This window comes from Dromaius novaehollandiae, chromosome 34 (assembly GCF_036370855.1).
Source record: "Dromaius novaehollandiae isolate bDroNov1 chromosome 34, bDroNov1.hap1, whole genome shotgun sequence".
In the NCBI taxonomy this organism is placed as follows: domain Eukaryota; kingdom Metazoa; phylum Chordata; class Aves; order Casuariiformes; family Dromaiidae; genus Dromaius; species Dromaius novaehollandiae.
Window position 1 is genome coordinate 736,008 of NC_088133.1, and position 12,511 is coordinate 748,518.

Below are 12,511 nucleotides of genomic sequence, written 5' to 3' on the forward strand. Positions count from 1 at the left end.
CCAGCCATCTTACAGCCAGCTTTCAGGACATCCCCTGTTTACCAAAAGTTTAGAGCAATAAATAAGCTTTGCGGTGTATCTGACCATGAACATATCTGACCACTTTCAGAAAGGTTATGGGATGTACATGGCGAATGGATTAGACTTGCTGCCAATTATGACTTGTTTGGAAATGAGAAAAGAAATGCTGAGCAAAAACTATTTTTTCAGCAGTGCTAGCGTTCTTAATATGTGTAATATTACTGATGCATCATTTTCCATATGGCACGCATGAGCTACCTTAACAGCTCAAAGCTATGGGGTGGACAAGGGATGGCTAAGCTTTGAAGTCAGTTCCCAGATTGTCGTCTTTGCTGGTTTTCTACTGCAGCATTTCTTCTCCAGATTTCAAAACACATCTGAATCTTCACCACACTGCTTCGCTGTTTTGGATGACAGCAGCTACCCTCCTTCAAAAAGCAACCTGTACTGTTTAAAGATACTTGCAGGCCAGCCTCTGTGAACTTTAACTGTCCCCTGTTAGGGGACAGACAGCAGGGCCTGGAGATATGCTCATTTTCAATTTAAGGGTTACAAACAGATAGGAATTCTCCGTTTAAAAAAAAATTCCTAAGCGTACACGTAAGTTAAAACAGCAGATACTGTAACAGCGACTAGAGTTCAAACATACCGAGCATCTAATTGCACAAGATAAAAAGGACAAAGAAGGATACCTAAAATTTCCCAGAACTGGACCACGTCTTTGTATATCTTCTAAAATTAATTGGCCCAATCCGTCCTCTGTAATGTATGTCGCCTGCCCTAAATATTAAAAAGTAGTTCTCATAAGAGGGGTGCATAAATTAGTTCCCCATATAGCATCTCCAATTTTCAAACACACTTTGGCCACAGATACTAAATGACTCTTCTGCTGTTCATACAGTCATTCCCCCCCGCCCCCCCAGTGTATTTCGGAAATTGGCACTCAATAAGAGTGTAATTGTACTGATGACTTTAGCGCTTCTGTTGCAATGTATGGCAGTCAATACTAAATTGTAATTTTTTGATGCACTAATTTATAAACAAAACATTATATTCCTGCTGACTATCTAGAAATATAAACCCAGGAGTATAATAATAAACAAAATTATCATTGTCTTTGCCTGTCATCATTTTCCTATAATCTACAACAGTTAGGAACAAATTTTAAAAGTGATTACCTTAAATGAAAAATACCATGAAAATATTAAGCATTAAAGAACCTGTGGCATTATGCACTAGACTCAAATTCCTCCTATGTTGTGAATTACACTGGTAATATTATACCCATTTTAGAGATTACAGTACTTTTAAAATTCCAGCCACAAGGAATTTTGGTTCCCAACTTCCACTGAAATTAGAATGCCTAATTTCCTTAAGCTTCACTGAAAATAGACAAGAAAAAACCCCCGTCTTTTGTTACATAAGGGTAACTATTGCATTTTTGAATAGACTCCAGGAGTTCCAATCCCACGAATCTCCAGTAAACAAATAAAATTTGAGGTGACTAAGGTTACATTTTTTTAGAATTTCTTACGAGAATGTTTAATGTAAAGACACTTGTCCTTTGCTGCACTATAGAATACATTCCTTAAAGAGAGTTTGTTTGTTATGATTTCTCCATCATGATGAGCTTCCAAACACTCTCCTCCCCTTCCACATAAACGCCATCCTCTCTACATTTACTGTGACAGTATCAGCATCTGGCAATATACTGATGTACACTGACAGGACGTGTCAAGAAGCACACACCAGCCTGATCTTTATGTGTTATGCTTTGAATGTTTTTAGGGCACTTTGTGTTTCTTAATTATCACGTACAAGACAAAGAAATCACAAAAGTAACCTAGCAAGGCTCAAAAAGTTTCTGTTCAAGTCCCAGCCCTCCGTGTCGGTAGTAACAGGCATGGGGCCTGCAACACACTTAACTGAACAGGGGCAAAATATGAAGTAATGCTCAACAGCAGGACTGCCCCGACCCCAGCAGTAACTTGCAGCACTTGCTCCCAAAGGAAGCCAAAGTCCACGTACCTTCATACAGAGATTCCTTCTTTTTTAAGCTACAAAGATCACACGAGGAAGGAAAAAAGATTTTCCAGACTCTTTTAGTAAAGATTCTCAAACAGACAAAGCAAAAAAGACTTATAAGGAAGCAATTTGTATTCTTATTCCCTTAGAAATTACTCTAAAAACAGATAGCTGATTCTTAATTCTACACCTGAAGTTTAAAGCATTTTTATCACCGCTGCCATTTTTACAGACAGAGAATCCAAGAGAGTCACCCCACTTCCCCACCAGGAGTGCCTAGTAAGTGGTAGAAACAGGAAGAAAACTCAAACTTTGGTTCTTAGTCTTCCTCAAGCCACAAACAGAATGACAGCTTCAGGCGAGGGGTGTTCCAGAATGACATCTGATATTTCTGTGGGAGCCTCTTTAATAGAAATCCCAAAAATTGAACGGAGAGCGAGATGCTCAAGCAGAAGTATTTTTGAGAATGCTTTCTAGGTTAACTAGAACTCAAAAAAATTAAAAATACCACAGTAAATTTTCCTCATGTTTAGGATCGCCATAACTCATTCACTATCGGTCCGTTTTTATGCATATGACAGATTGCCCCTTTAAAACAAAACACGTACACGCAAAAAGGAGGTGAAATAACGCTGTCTGGAAGGATTTCCAGTTCTGCCCTAGCAGCGCTGCCCCGTCTCTAGGTGGTGACTGGAAACGTCTCATTTCTAGGTCAGGGAGCCTTCCTCTTCACAATGGGGACTCCGTGCCTGGCTGCCCTCCGTCTCTTCTCCCTCGCTTTCCCTCCCCCAACGCGCAGTATTTACTTGTAACATTTTGCTTGAAATCATTTCCAGACTCGCATTCCCTCGACCACAGCAGGAGGAGGAGGAATACAATGGGAGGCAAAGTGTTCTCTTTGGGGGAAGGAGGGGGGAACCTGGGGGGGAAGGATCAGGGAAGGAGAGCACGAGCAAGCACTGCATTCCCCTGCACTTGCTGGATGAGGAGAAAAAACAGTATTTCCAGATCTGGAAACACTACTCCCGATTTACCTAGACAATAAGCAGCCTTGAGGTTGTTTGTTTTGGCCTGTCTTTTGGTTCAAATTTGCAGATATTATTAATCTTTTTGTTATCTAATACATTTTAAAGATAATTTCATACCAGTGAAAGGTGTGACAGCCCTCGGAGACTTATGACCTTGATCCACCGAATAGGTAAATCCAATACAGACATAAAACACAGGTTTTCCCCATCACTGTACACTAGCCCTGACCTGGAGGGAATGCCTGTACCGCAAAGATTTATGAGTCCCATGCCTCCTAGAGCAGATGCGCAAAAACAGGCCAATTAATATGAATGCAGGTTTTTTACTGGGGTGGGGAGGGGGGAGAGCAGTTTCAGAAGGAAGGAGGAGAAAAAAGGAGAAATACAAAGACCGTCCTACCAGGAAACAGGTCTGAACTTGTAACACCCCCTTCCAAGAAGCTGACTGAAAAACCTTCAATGACAACCATTTCTAATGACAACTGAGATAAAATAATTTTAACACATTTCTTAAGTTGTTCAGCAATTTCATACTGTTCTCCTCAGAAAATGCTCAAGAAATCCAGTTGTCCAAAATTAGCAAAAAAGCTTTTTCCAGGTGAATGCATCATCATGTGCAGATCTATGACCTTTTCTCCAAAACCACAATGAATGTTTCAACTACTTATGGTAGCAGAAACAACTTTCAAACATGTACTGAATGTAAACTAAAGTATTTTTGCCCTCCTCCCGCAGCCAGCCAGCTCCGCGGCCTCCGCCGGGGCTCCCGTTAGCTCACGAGAGTCTTGTTTTCGTGGCAGATTTTCAGCTCTCTCCGGACAGCAGTGAAAGTGACAAGAATCAGGTCAATTTCATTCGGCTGCTGCGGGAGGAGGGGGCACCGGGAGAGCAGGCGGGAGGAAAAACGCTTCCTCGCAGCGGCCAGAAAGTTCACAGAGGGATAGAGCTGCCCTGAACGGAGGCAGCCCTTTCTGCTTCATGTTCATCTGTAGCCAGGACTGTTATTAAACGCTGCTACACAAGTTTTATACACCGCACAGGGAATACAGCTGCGGGGAGAGCAAGGGATGGCAAAGGTATCTTTCACCCTAACAAGCCTAGGCCTAGAGGGAGAAGGTGCAGGTGATTTTTCAAGCTGTCAAGTCCTTGTCCAGCCACCGGTAGTCAGCAGGAGAACAGAGCCCAGGTAGAGGAAGAGCAGGTTCCCATTTGCACAAACGCACCAGAAACGGGCCCAGGAGCTAGACAGCTCTGATCACTTGTAGCTTTGGCTGTTCTAGTCAAGGATCCTGGAGTATTTCAGCTATTAGATAGGTATATTCAAGATAAATCCATACCACAAGAGACCCACACCGCATCCTAACAACTCCGTATTGCATATAAAATCCAGCCACAATTATGAAGTTCTGGCACACGGCTTTTGCTTCTTTTCCAATAGGATAAATTGGACTTTTGGGGTCCCAGCACAATCCAGACGGGGTTTCTGCGTGTCTGCTAGGTGTCCGGGTCAGAAGGCAGTCTAGATAATTGAAAGTCCAGGTAGGTGGGAACTGAAGCTCTCACTCAGGCTAACAGCGTGAACAGGAGTGTTTCTGCAGACAGACAGCACCGCATGCTCCAAGACAGCCCCACGCGCCCTTTTCTTTTACCAAAGAGAAAGAGGCAGGCCAGCAGAGCATACTGAAAGACACTGCCCAGGTCACTGCTCTTTGCCTAAGCTGCAGAGACAGAAGTACTGGCTGTATTAGACCCTCATTTCCACCTGTAAGAGACTACGTAGGCAGGATTTTTCTTTGAGACAGCACACGAGTCAGTGGCTCGTTTGGGTCTAGATAGATCGGAGACACATAGGTATTCCTCCCTTCCAAGTCCACACTCCGTACTCTTGACCAAAGTTACAGCGATGACCAATATTATTTACAGAACAGATGAGCCTATTCTGTATTGAGAGTAAAGCTATTTGTACTTCTATTTAGTGCATTAAAATCGCTGTTTACCTCTTTGAAGAGACAGCCCTTCAATACATCCGCTACCCTGCGCGCCACGCGGCTCCACGGCCCCACAGAAAGCTACGTACGCAGAGGACTAAACTGGTACCGGCCCTCCGGTTCCGAGACAGGGCACAACCTCAGGTTAAAAAGACAGCAGTTCTGAGGCTGAAGGGACATCATAACTCGCAATTAACAGATGAAATCAGGTATTTCCCACAGAAAGGAAGAGAACTACAACTTCTGCGTGGATCGCTGGCTGGCACTAAAAGGCCAAACAATATCGCAGCAAAGGCCAACGCATTTCCCTCAGCACCGCAGCCCCTTCCGTGAAGCCTGTACTTTTGTGGGCCAAGCTATCTCCAAACGAGCATGGCTAAGACATCTGCTGATTTTAGTGGCAGTCACATGCAAATAGGTGAAGGAAAAATTTGTTCCTAGAGTCGCTTCTTTTATTACTGAAGATGAAAAGAAATGGTCCCTAACACAGCTGATATATGAAGATTGTCTTTAGACTCTGTATCAGACTACAAATATAATTCTCTGATTACTCAGTGAAATGAACCCTCTGCAAAGAAAAAAACCAATGCAGAAAAGAGGAAATTTCAAAGTACCAGCGTTCGGTGTCTCCTTGCATTCGGAATTGGTAAGAGGCGCTAGTGTGACAGCTCTGGATGCCAAAGTCCTCTGTTTATTTACAGAGCAGGTACAAAACGGGCAACAAGAACAAAAGCTTTCCCCGCACCGCGTAACCAACGGGCCTGGGTGGAAGGACCACCTCAAGAGATGAAACGCTAGCTCAGTCTCCATAGCAATCACTTGCTCTATGGTACCACCAATAAGATTACTGATGCATGGCAGTGGTTCTCACCACACGGATGCTGAAGTCCTCCTCACGCCAGAGGATTTTGGCATGTGTTACACAGCACTAGAACCCATCCTTCTCCTCCCTCCCTCAAGCAAGCAAACACAAGGTTCGTTAATTATGTTAACCCTGACAAGAGCCTAAGCAGCACGCGTTCTTCGCCTATGCTAACTTTTAACGTTACAGTGCTGTTAATGAAGAAGTCCTGGCAAACTCAACCAGCGCATTACAATTAATTGGCCACCGTCTCGCCGCTCTGAAAGCCTTCAATCTGCCTTCGGTATTCCCCCAGTTACCGTGAATTAAAGGTGTGCCGGGAACTGCGGGACAAGTTTCCCACTGCACTGCTTTAGTGCCCAAAGGCTTACGGTCAGAGGGGAAAGCGCAGGTGAGCCGGGACTGGGACTGAATACTAAGCCAGTCACGAGCTAACAGTAGTATTTTAATGTCATACATTTTGACATTAATGTCTCCATTTTGACGAAATAGCGGGAAAAGGTTGTTAAAATGTAAAAATAAAGAGGCATTGTCTATGCAAGAATACAGGCCCAAAGCTGACTGGTTTATACAGAAATAATGAAGCTCCATACCAAACTATTGACTTTTCAGAGTGCTGTAAAACTCACACCTGTGACTGCAATCTGTCCATAAAAAAACTTCACTGTATTACGCTATGAAATTTAACTAGTCTAGAATTCTACTTTGAATATTCTACTCTGTTAATGTGACAATTTTGAGAACATATTTTGAATCTTCCTCTTTTCTAAGGAGACTTTTTCACATTGTGAAAAACCAAGTGGAAAGGAAAAGTTTGTATGTAAACAAGGACGCTACTCTCCAAAGGAAGCAAATAATCACCCGGATCCAAGCAACTCTTGCATCCAGTTACAAACAATTTCCAAGGAATTTTTTCCTCGGGAAAAATTAGGGATGAAGAAAGTACTTTGAAAGTCTAATCTCATCCACACAATAGGAAGTGTGTTACATAACTGGTATAAAGCTTCCATAAAAGCTCCATGTAAAAAATGGTATCATTCTTTGTTTTTCCCCCCATTAGACTTGAAGGTTTTTAAAGTTCCAAATAAAAACAGACCATTTCTCCATGCATTTCATGAGAAATGCAAGTATATTGCAAAGGATTAAAGCCGCACAAGATGCGGTAGTATCTAGGGTTTCCCTGCAGCATATGTAGAAGTGAAACCTGTTCATCTGCAGAGATTCCTAGTAAACCTGAGTCCTCTCACTGAACATGAGGCTGCAGAAGTGAGGCTTCAGCTCACAGGCACAGAGGATGTTTACTCTGTCTCCAGAATGTTTCTAGTGCAAAGTGTTTCTTTCACACACGATGGAGCTCGTACATGATTTCCCCTCTGTTTTTTATTAAAATGATGGAAAGAACGTTCTTGGTCAAATATAAATAGATCATTCAAGAGAAAGATGAAAATAAAGTTGCATGCTTTCAAATTGCCAGATTTCTCCCCTAATATCTGAACCACTATTTCAGGAGAAAGAAACGTGAATCTGTACAAATGGTGCTCTCTCTGTGCTGAATTTTTCCTTCTAGCCCCGTAAAAGAAAGTCTACAGTAGATTTTCTTTACTTTTAGCCTCCATACTCAGGGGATATTTCACAGGGTGTGTACGTGTGGGGTGGGAGGGTGGAAGGGGGAAGAGCTCAAACAAGTGTATCGTTTAAAATTTCACATATTAATGCTCTGAAATAAAGAATATGTTTGGCTTTAAGACAGGGGATGCTATGATAATTCTGATCCAAATAAAATAACAAGAATACCATGTTTTAGTGTTTTCAATTAACTTTGACTTGTCCAACCATTCCTAGCTGTCTACTATGAGAAATACATTTACTTCTGGAACAAAACAACAAAAAAGATTGTGAACCTCCAGCTCCCACTTGGCAGAAAATAGTGGATCAGCACCAAATGGCAAAGCAGCAAGATAATATTTGGCAAAAGACTGAAAAGACTGGGACTCAGTTGCTGCTGAGGAGCATTCATGCAAATGCCACATGTGCCTGAACTACAGCCCTGAAAATAGCAGCCAAGAATGATCAAGTCCTCTCTTCTTTTTTGGAACCAGAATGCTCCTTCCACCCCCCCCCACCCTTCACTTCTTTAAAAAGGGAAAGGGGGAGGAAACCGAGGAGAGAAAGACAGCAGTTCAAAGCTGCTGTATGCCATCAGTTCAGAAAGTTGCATTAGTCTTAGTTATAACAGAATGATCTGCTTCAGCAAGACCTCGGAGAACAGAACGTAGAGGCTACTGTAGAATTTCGATACTAAATGATGTAATCTGAAAAAATACATAGATCTGTTACTGTGAAATACTTGGCTGCTCAGGCCTTTTAAGATCACCTACCTGTCTATTATACAGAAGTTAAAGAACAAATAATACTAAATAGCAAGCAGAATAAGGGTCTCTCTATTACTCTGTCTTCTCATTCTAGAAAAATCAAAAATCAGCACAACTAGTTTAATAATAAAAAACTGAGAGCAGAAGTTAAAATATTTTCAGTTTTGAAATGCAAACAGAAAATTTCAATATAGAAATCAATGGATGGGAAAACAGCACAAAAAAAGACATCTTATTTTAAGTACTCATCCTGACCCCACAGAACTGGATCGGTGCATCTCAGCACTTCATCAGAAGATACCAAACACCTTTCCTCGTATACGTGACGCCAGACAGGCAGTTTTGATAGGCACCACTGATACGGTTAGAAATATCATTCGAGAACAGTACAAGCAACATGACTTTGACCAAAGCCATTTGAATCAATTGCACAGGAAGAGTCAAGAGAAGACATTCAGTCCCAGGGTATTTGAACTGGTTTGGGGAAAAAAAAAACCCTCAGTTTTACTGTGGATCAAATATATATTCCACAAGTTCAGCTACCACTCTTCAGTGAAACAAAAAAGTTATAATGGTAAACAGCACGTATAGGTACCCAGATACTGCCTTAAATGCCAACAGAGATTTATCAGATTTGACAACAAGCAGAATATACAAAGCTACAGCGAACAAAAGGGCAAAAAGAAGAAAGATGATGAAATAGAAGCTGGTGTGCTATAATTGCACATCCAAGGAAACTGAAAACCCCAAAAAACAAGAACATAACCACAAGTCCAGAATCATTCACGCACAAAAGGAAAAGCCAAAATACTATTGAAAATATTTTTTTATCACTTAAACATTAGGCTCTAAGTGGCATACAAATGAAAACTGCAAGAGAATTTGAAGAGCAATGAACTGTAGTTTATTCAGCTAATGTATTTTTAATGCACTGAGGAAAGAACTTCAGAACTATAAAAAGTAATAAGGTACCCATTTGATATAAAAATTCATTTAGTTACTTTTATCAGCAAAAATCATGTTGTACTGTACTTTTTCCCCTAATAAATCAGCGCTGAGTGGACAAACTCAGGTTTGCAGAACAAGGCCAGGACGCGAGTTTGAGATCTCCCAAGAAAGAGGGGAGCGAGGGGAGGATGTGCCACCCCTGGCAGGTCGCCTGTACTCAGTGGAGCTTCACACCTGCTTCTACACTACCGTGTCAGCCCCCCGTGCACCGCTGGCAGCGCCTTGCGGAGCGGCGACCACCAAGAGCGAGATTTTTAATCCCGACACCGAAAACCTTCTGCTTTGCTTCTACGTGAAGACGTCTGCGCTCAAAGCGAGCGCAAGACCCACGCGAGGGCATCGCTGTCGCTTACTGGGGCGAAGGAGCGGACGGGGGGGACGAGCAGCCAGACGATAGCTTTGTAACCTCAACCGCGACAGCGATTCCGAGTCATAATCATCCAGCACGGCAAACTAGCAGCTTCTTTTTTTTTTTTTTTCCCTCCCCCTGCCTTCCCACAGCCCCCACCCCCTTGGCTCGGGAGGAGGTGGGGACGAGAAGGGTGATTCCAGAAGGCTGCGGGGAGCCGCGAGCGGGGCTCGGGGCGCCCCCGTCCCCCCCCGCGCGGGCGGGCGGGCGGCCGCGGGGGGTTGCGTGTCGTTTCCCGAAGCGGCGCCGTGTTCTGTGGACGTGACCGGCAGACGGGAGGCTGTTTGGGGGGGACGCGGATCGGGGGAGCAGCGGGAGGGCAGCGGGGATGCTGCGCCGGGAGGGGGGCACGGCTCCCACCCCCCCGCCCCCCCGGCGCCTCGCGCCCTGTCACAGCCCGGGGCTGCAGGTGGGGAGAGTTAAGAGATTTAAAGAGAAATTGCTACATTGTAACAAACTCACCGTGATGTTTGAGCAGCAGTCGGCGCGGGGTCTCCGAGACATCCCCGCACGGGCTCCGGAGGCAGGACCCCAGCGGGCTGCGGACACATAGAGGTTCAGCGCAGTGCCTGATCGCATCGCCGCCGCCCGCGGCACGGGGCGCCCGGCCGCCGCCGCATTGATTTAAACAAAAAAAAAAAAAAAAAGGAAAAGGGGGAGAAAAAAAAAAACCCAGTTCGCTCACACCTCTGCATACATGTAAAAAACGTCTCCCCCCGCTTGCTCCCACCCCCTTGGCGGCATTTGCATGCGCGACGCCCCACCCCTCGCGTTCAAAACAGCCCCGCAGCCCGGCGGGCGAGCGCGGCGGCAGGGCCGGGCCGGGCCGGGCAGGGCAGGCTCGGCTCAGCGCGGGGCCGCCAGGGCCCGGCCCGCCCGGCCGCCCCGAACCGCACCGCCCCGGCTCCCGGCTCCCCGCGCCGCCACCGACGCGCGTTTCTTTCCCGGGTGGGATTAAAAGAGACACAAAACCAGCCCCAAACCCAACGACCCCGAATTACAAGGGGAAAAGGCAGCGGGAGCTGCGCTAGCTGAATCGCTGCATCTCAAGGCAGCAAAGATGGAACAGTTCAAAGACGCGTTTAGCTCATACAAGGCCCGGCAACCATCCGGCCTCCCAGGCCACCAGGTTTCATCCTGATACGTTCACACCGGGATATGCAAAACACTTAAACACGCTGAATTACGTGTCACAGGCAGAGCCAAACCTGCTGCCGGCTCCCCAGATCCCACATCGGCAGGAAATGGCTCGGGAAGGACGAGGCAAACCCTTCCCTGAGCTGCGGGGGACACCGAAGCCGACCGGGCTCCCCAAATATAAACGTGCAATTGGTGGTCAAAGCGTTTCATAACTTGCTGGCCCACTTAAAGGCTCACTGAAAAACTGCTTCTGTATCGCTCAAATGGAGGAATTTTAAAGCTAGCCGCTCTCAGGCCCTGTACACAGCCAGCATCACGGACTGCTCCAAACACGTTACCACCGCTAATCACCCCAGTACTGACAGACGCCGCACGACAAGTATTTTCAGTACCGCATTTCCACCATGCTCGCTCCCCAGAGGGACGGCTGACCCGCACCAGGCCCTGGCCACGTCCCGCCGCCTCCGACCCTGACCCCAGACCCCTCCGAGGGCGCACAAAGCCTGGAAGCGGCCAGCGGGATTTCGACACCTTCTCAAAACGCTGTCAAATTTCTCAAAGCCTTTGCTGCCGCAGGGAAGACCTGGCGGTTCCACGACAGATGGAGGTTATCGGCTCCTCAGAACTGGGCCTCAGATAAGGTCTCCCCCCCCATTATTTGGGGAAAACAAACATACCTTCTAAGACCAATCCCTTTAAGACCAGCAAGTTTTCCTCTCAGTTCGTTAGCAGCAGTTTTAGGCCCTGCCAAGGAGGGGCAGGTGGGGGAGAAGATGTTAAAACTCGACAATTATTCTTTTCTTGCTGTTTGAGTAGATCCTTGAGAGTATCAGAAGATTAGGACCTAGCAAGTACTCCCTACTGAATGAAAGCCTAAGCATCAAGACTTTAGAAATGCCAGGACCAGCACATTACTTTTTTTTTCTTTTTAAAAAAGTATTTTTAAAGGTACATCTGCAACATGCACATTTTGCAAAAAATCTCTGCCTTCTAAAAGATGCAGGGACTGATACAGGAAAAATTACATCTAGAGGAAAGAGGAGAATACAACTTCAAAAATCTGTAATGACTAAGATCCACTGGCATTCTGAGGAGATATATTTTTTTTAATTATATTGTTCCTGCTATTAAAAAAATGAAGCAATTAAAGTGACACAAATAAATAAACCATAAAGTGTTCTCGATTACTTGTAATACACTCATTACTGTGTCACCCGGACAAAGAACACTGGTATTACTAAAAATCAAAAGAAATACTGACACAGCAAAGTGGCTGTCTTCTCTGGAGAAACACAACATGACTATGTTCATTTACATCTTTAAATAATGATTTCCAACTTTTTCTAAATTTTTTCTTTTCTATATTCTTGAGTAGGCATAAATCATACTTCTATAAAATAAGTTCCTCCAGCTAATTTCCGCCATCCTAAATCTTGGCTGAGGAAGGATGTGGAATTAAAACAGGAATGAAGGAGTGAACTTCACTTGCAATACGTACATTCCTCACTATTTATCACAGGCCTACAGTTTCCTCCTGATATACCCCGAGTCTGGTCCTGGAAGCACTGACGTTTTTAAATCACACATCCAAAGCGAAGCACACGCAGAAGTACTGGTAGGACTCAGCCTTTCACACTTCATAGGTGGGCACAGAGGGA

At 44.8% G+C, this 12,511-nt stretch overlaps 1 protein-coding gene across 2 annotated transcripts in view; it reads right to left on the bottom strand.

The window, feature by feature from the left end:
• The window catches only part of BICRA (BRD4 interacting chromatin remodeling complex associated protein), a 52,079-nt gene extending 41,493 nt beyond the window's left edge, over positions 1 to 10,586 (bottom strand). Inside the window, exon 1 of one of the 2 annotated variants that reach the window (XM_064503132.1) lies at positions 10,176 to 10,586. The gene's annotated coding sequence lies outside the window, so the exon portion shown is untranslated. The remainder of the gene's footprint in view (positions 1 to 10,175) is intronic. The other variant, XM_064503133.1, reaches the window with a different exon arrangement.
• Between the last annotated feature and the right edge of the window lie 1,925 nt (positions 10,587 to 12,511).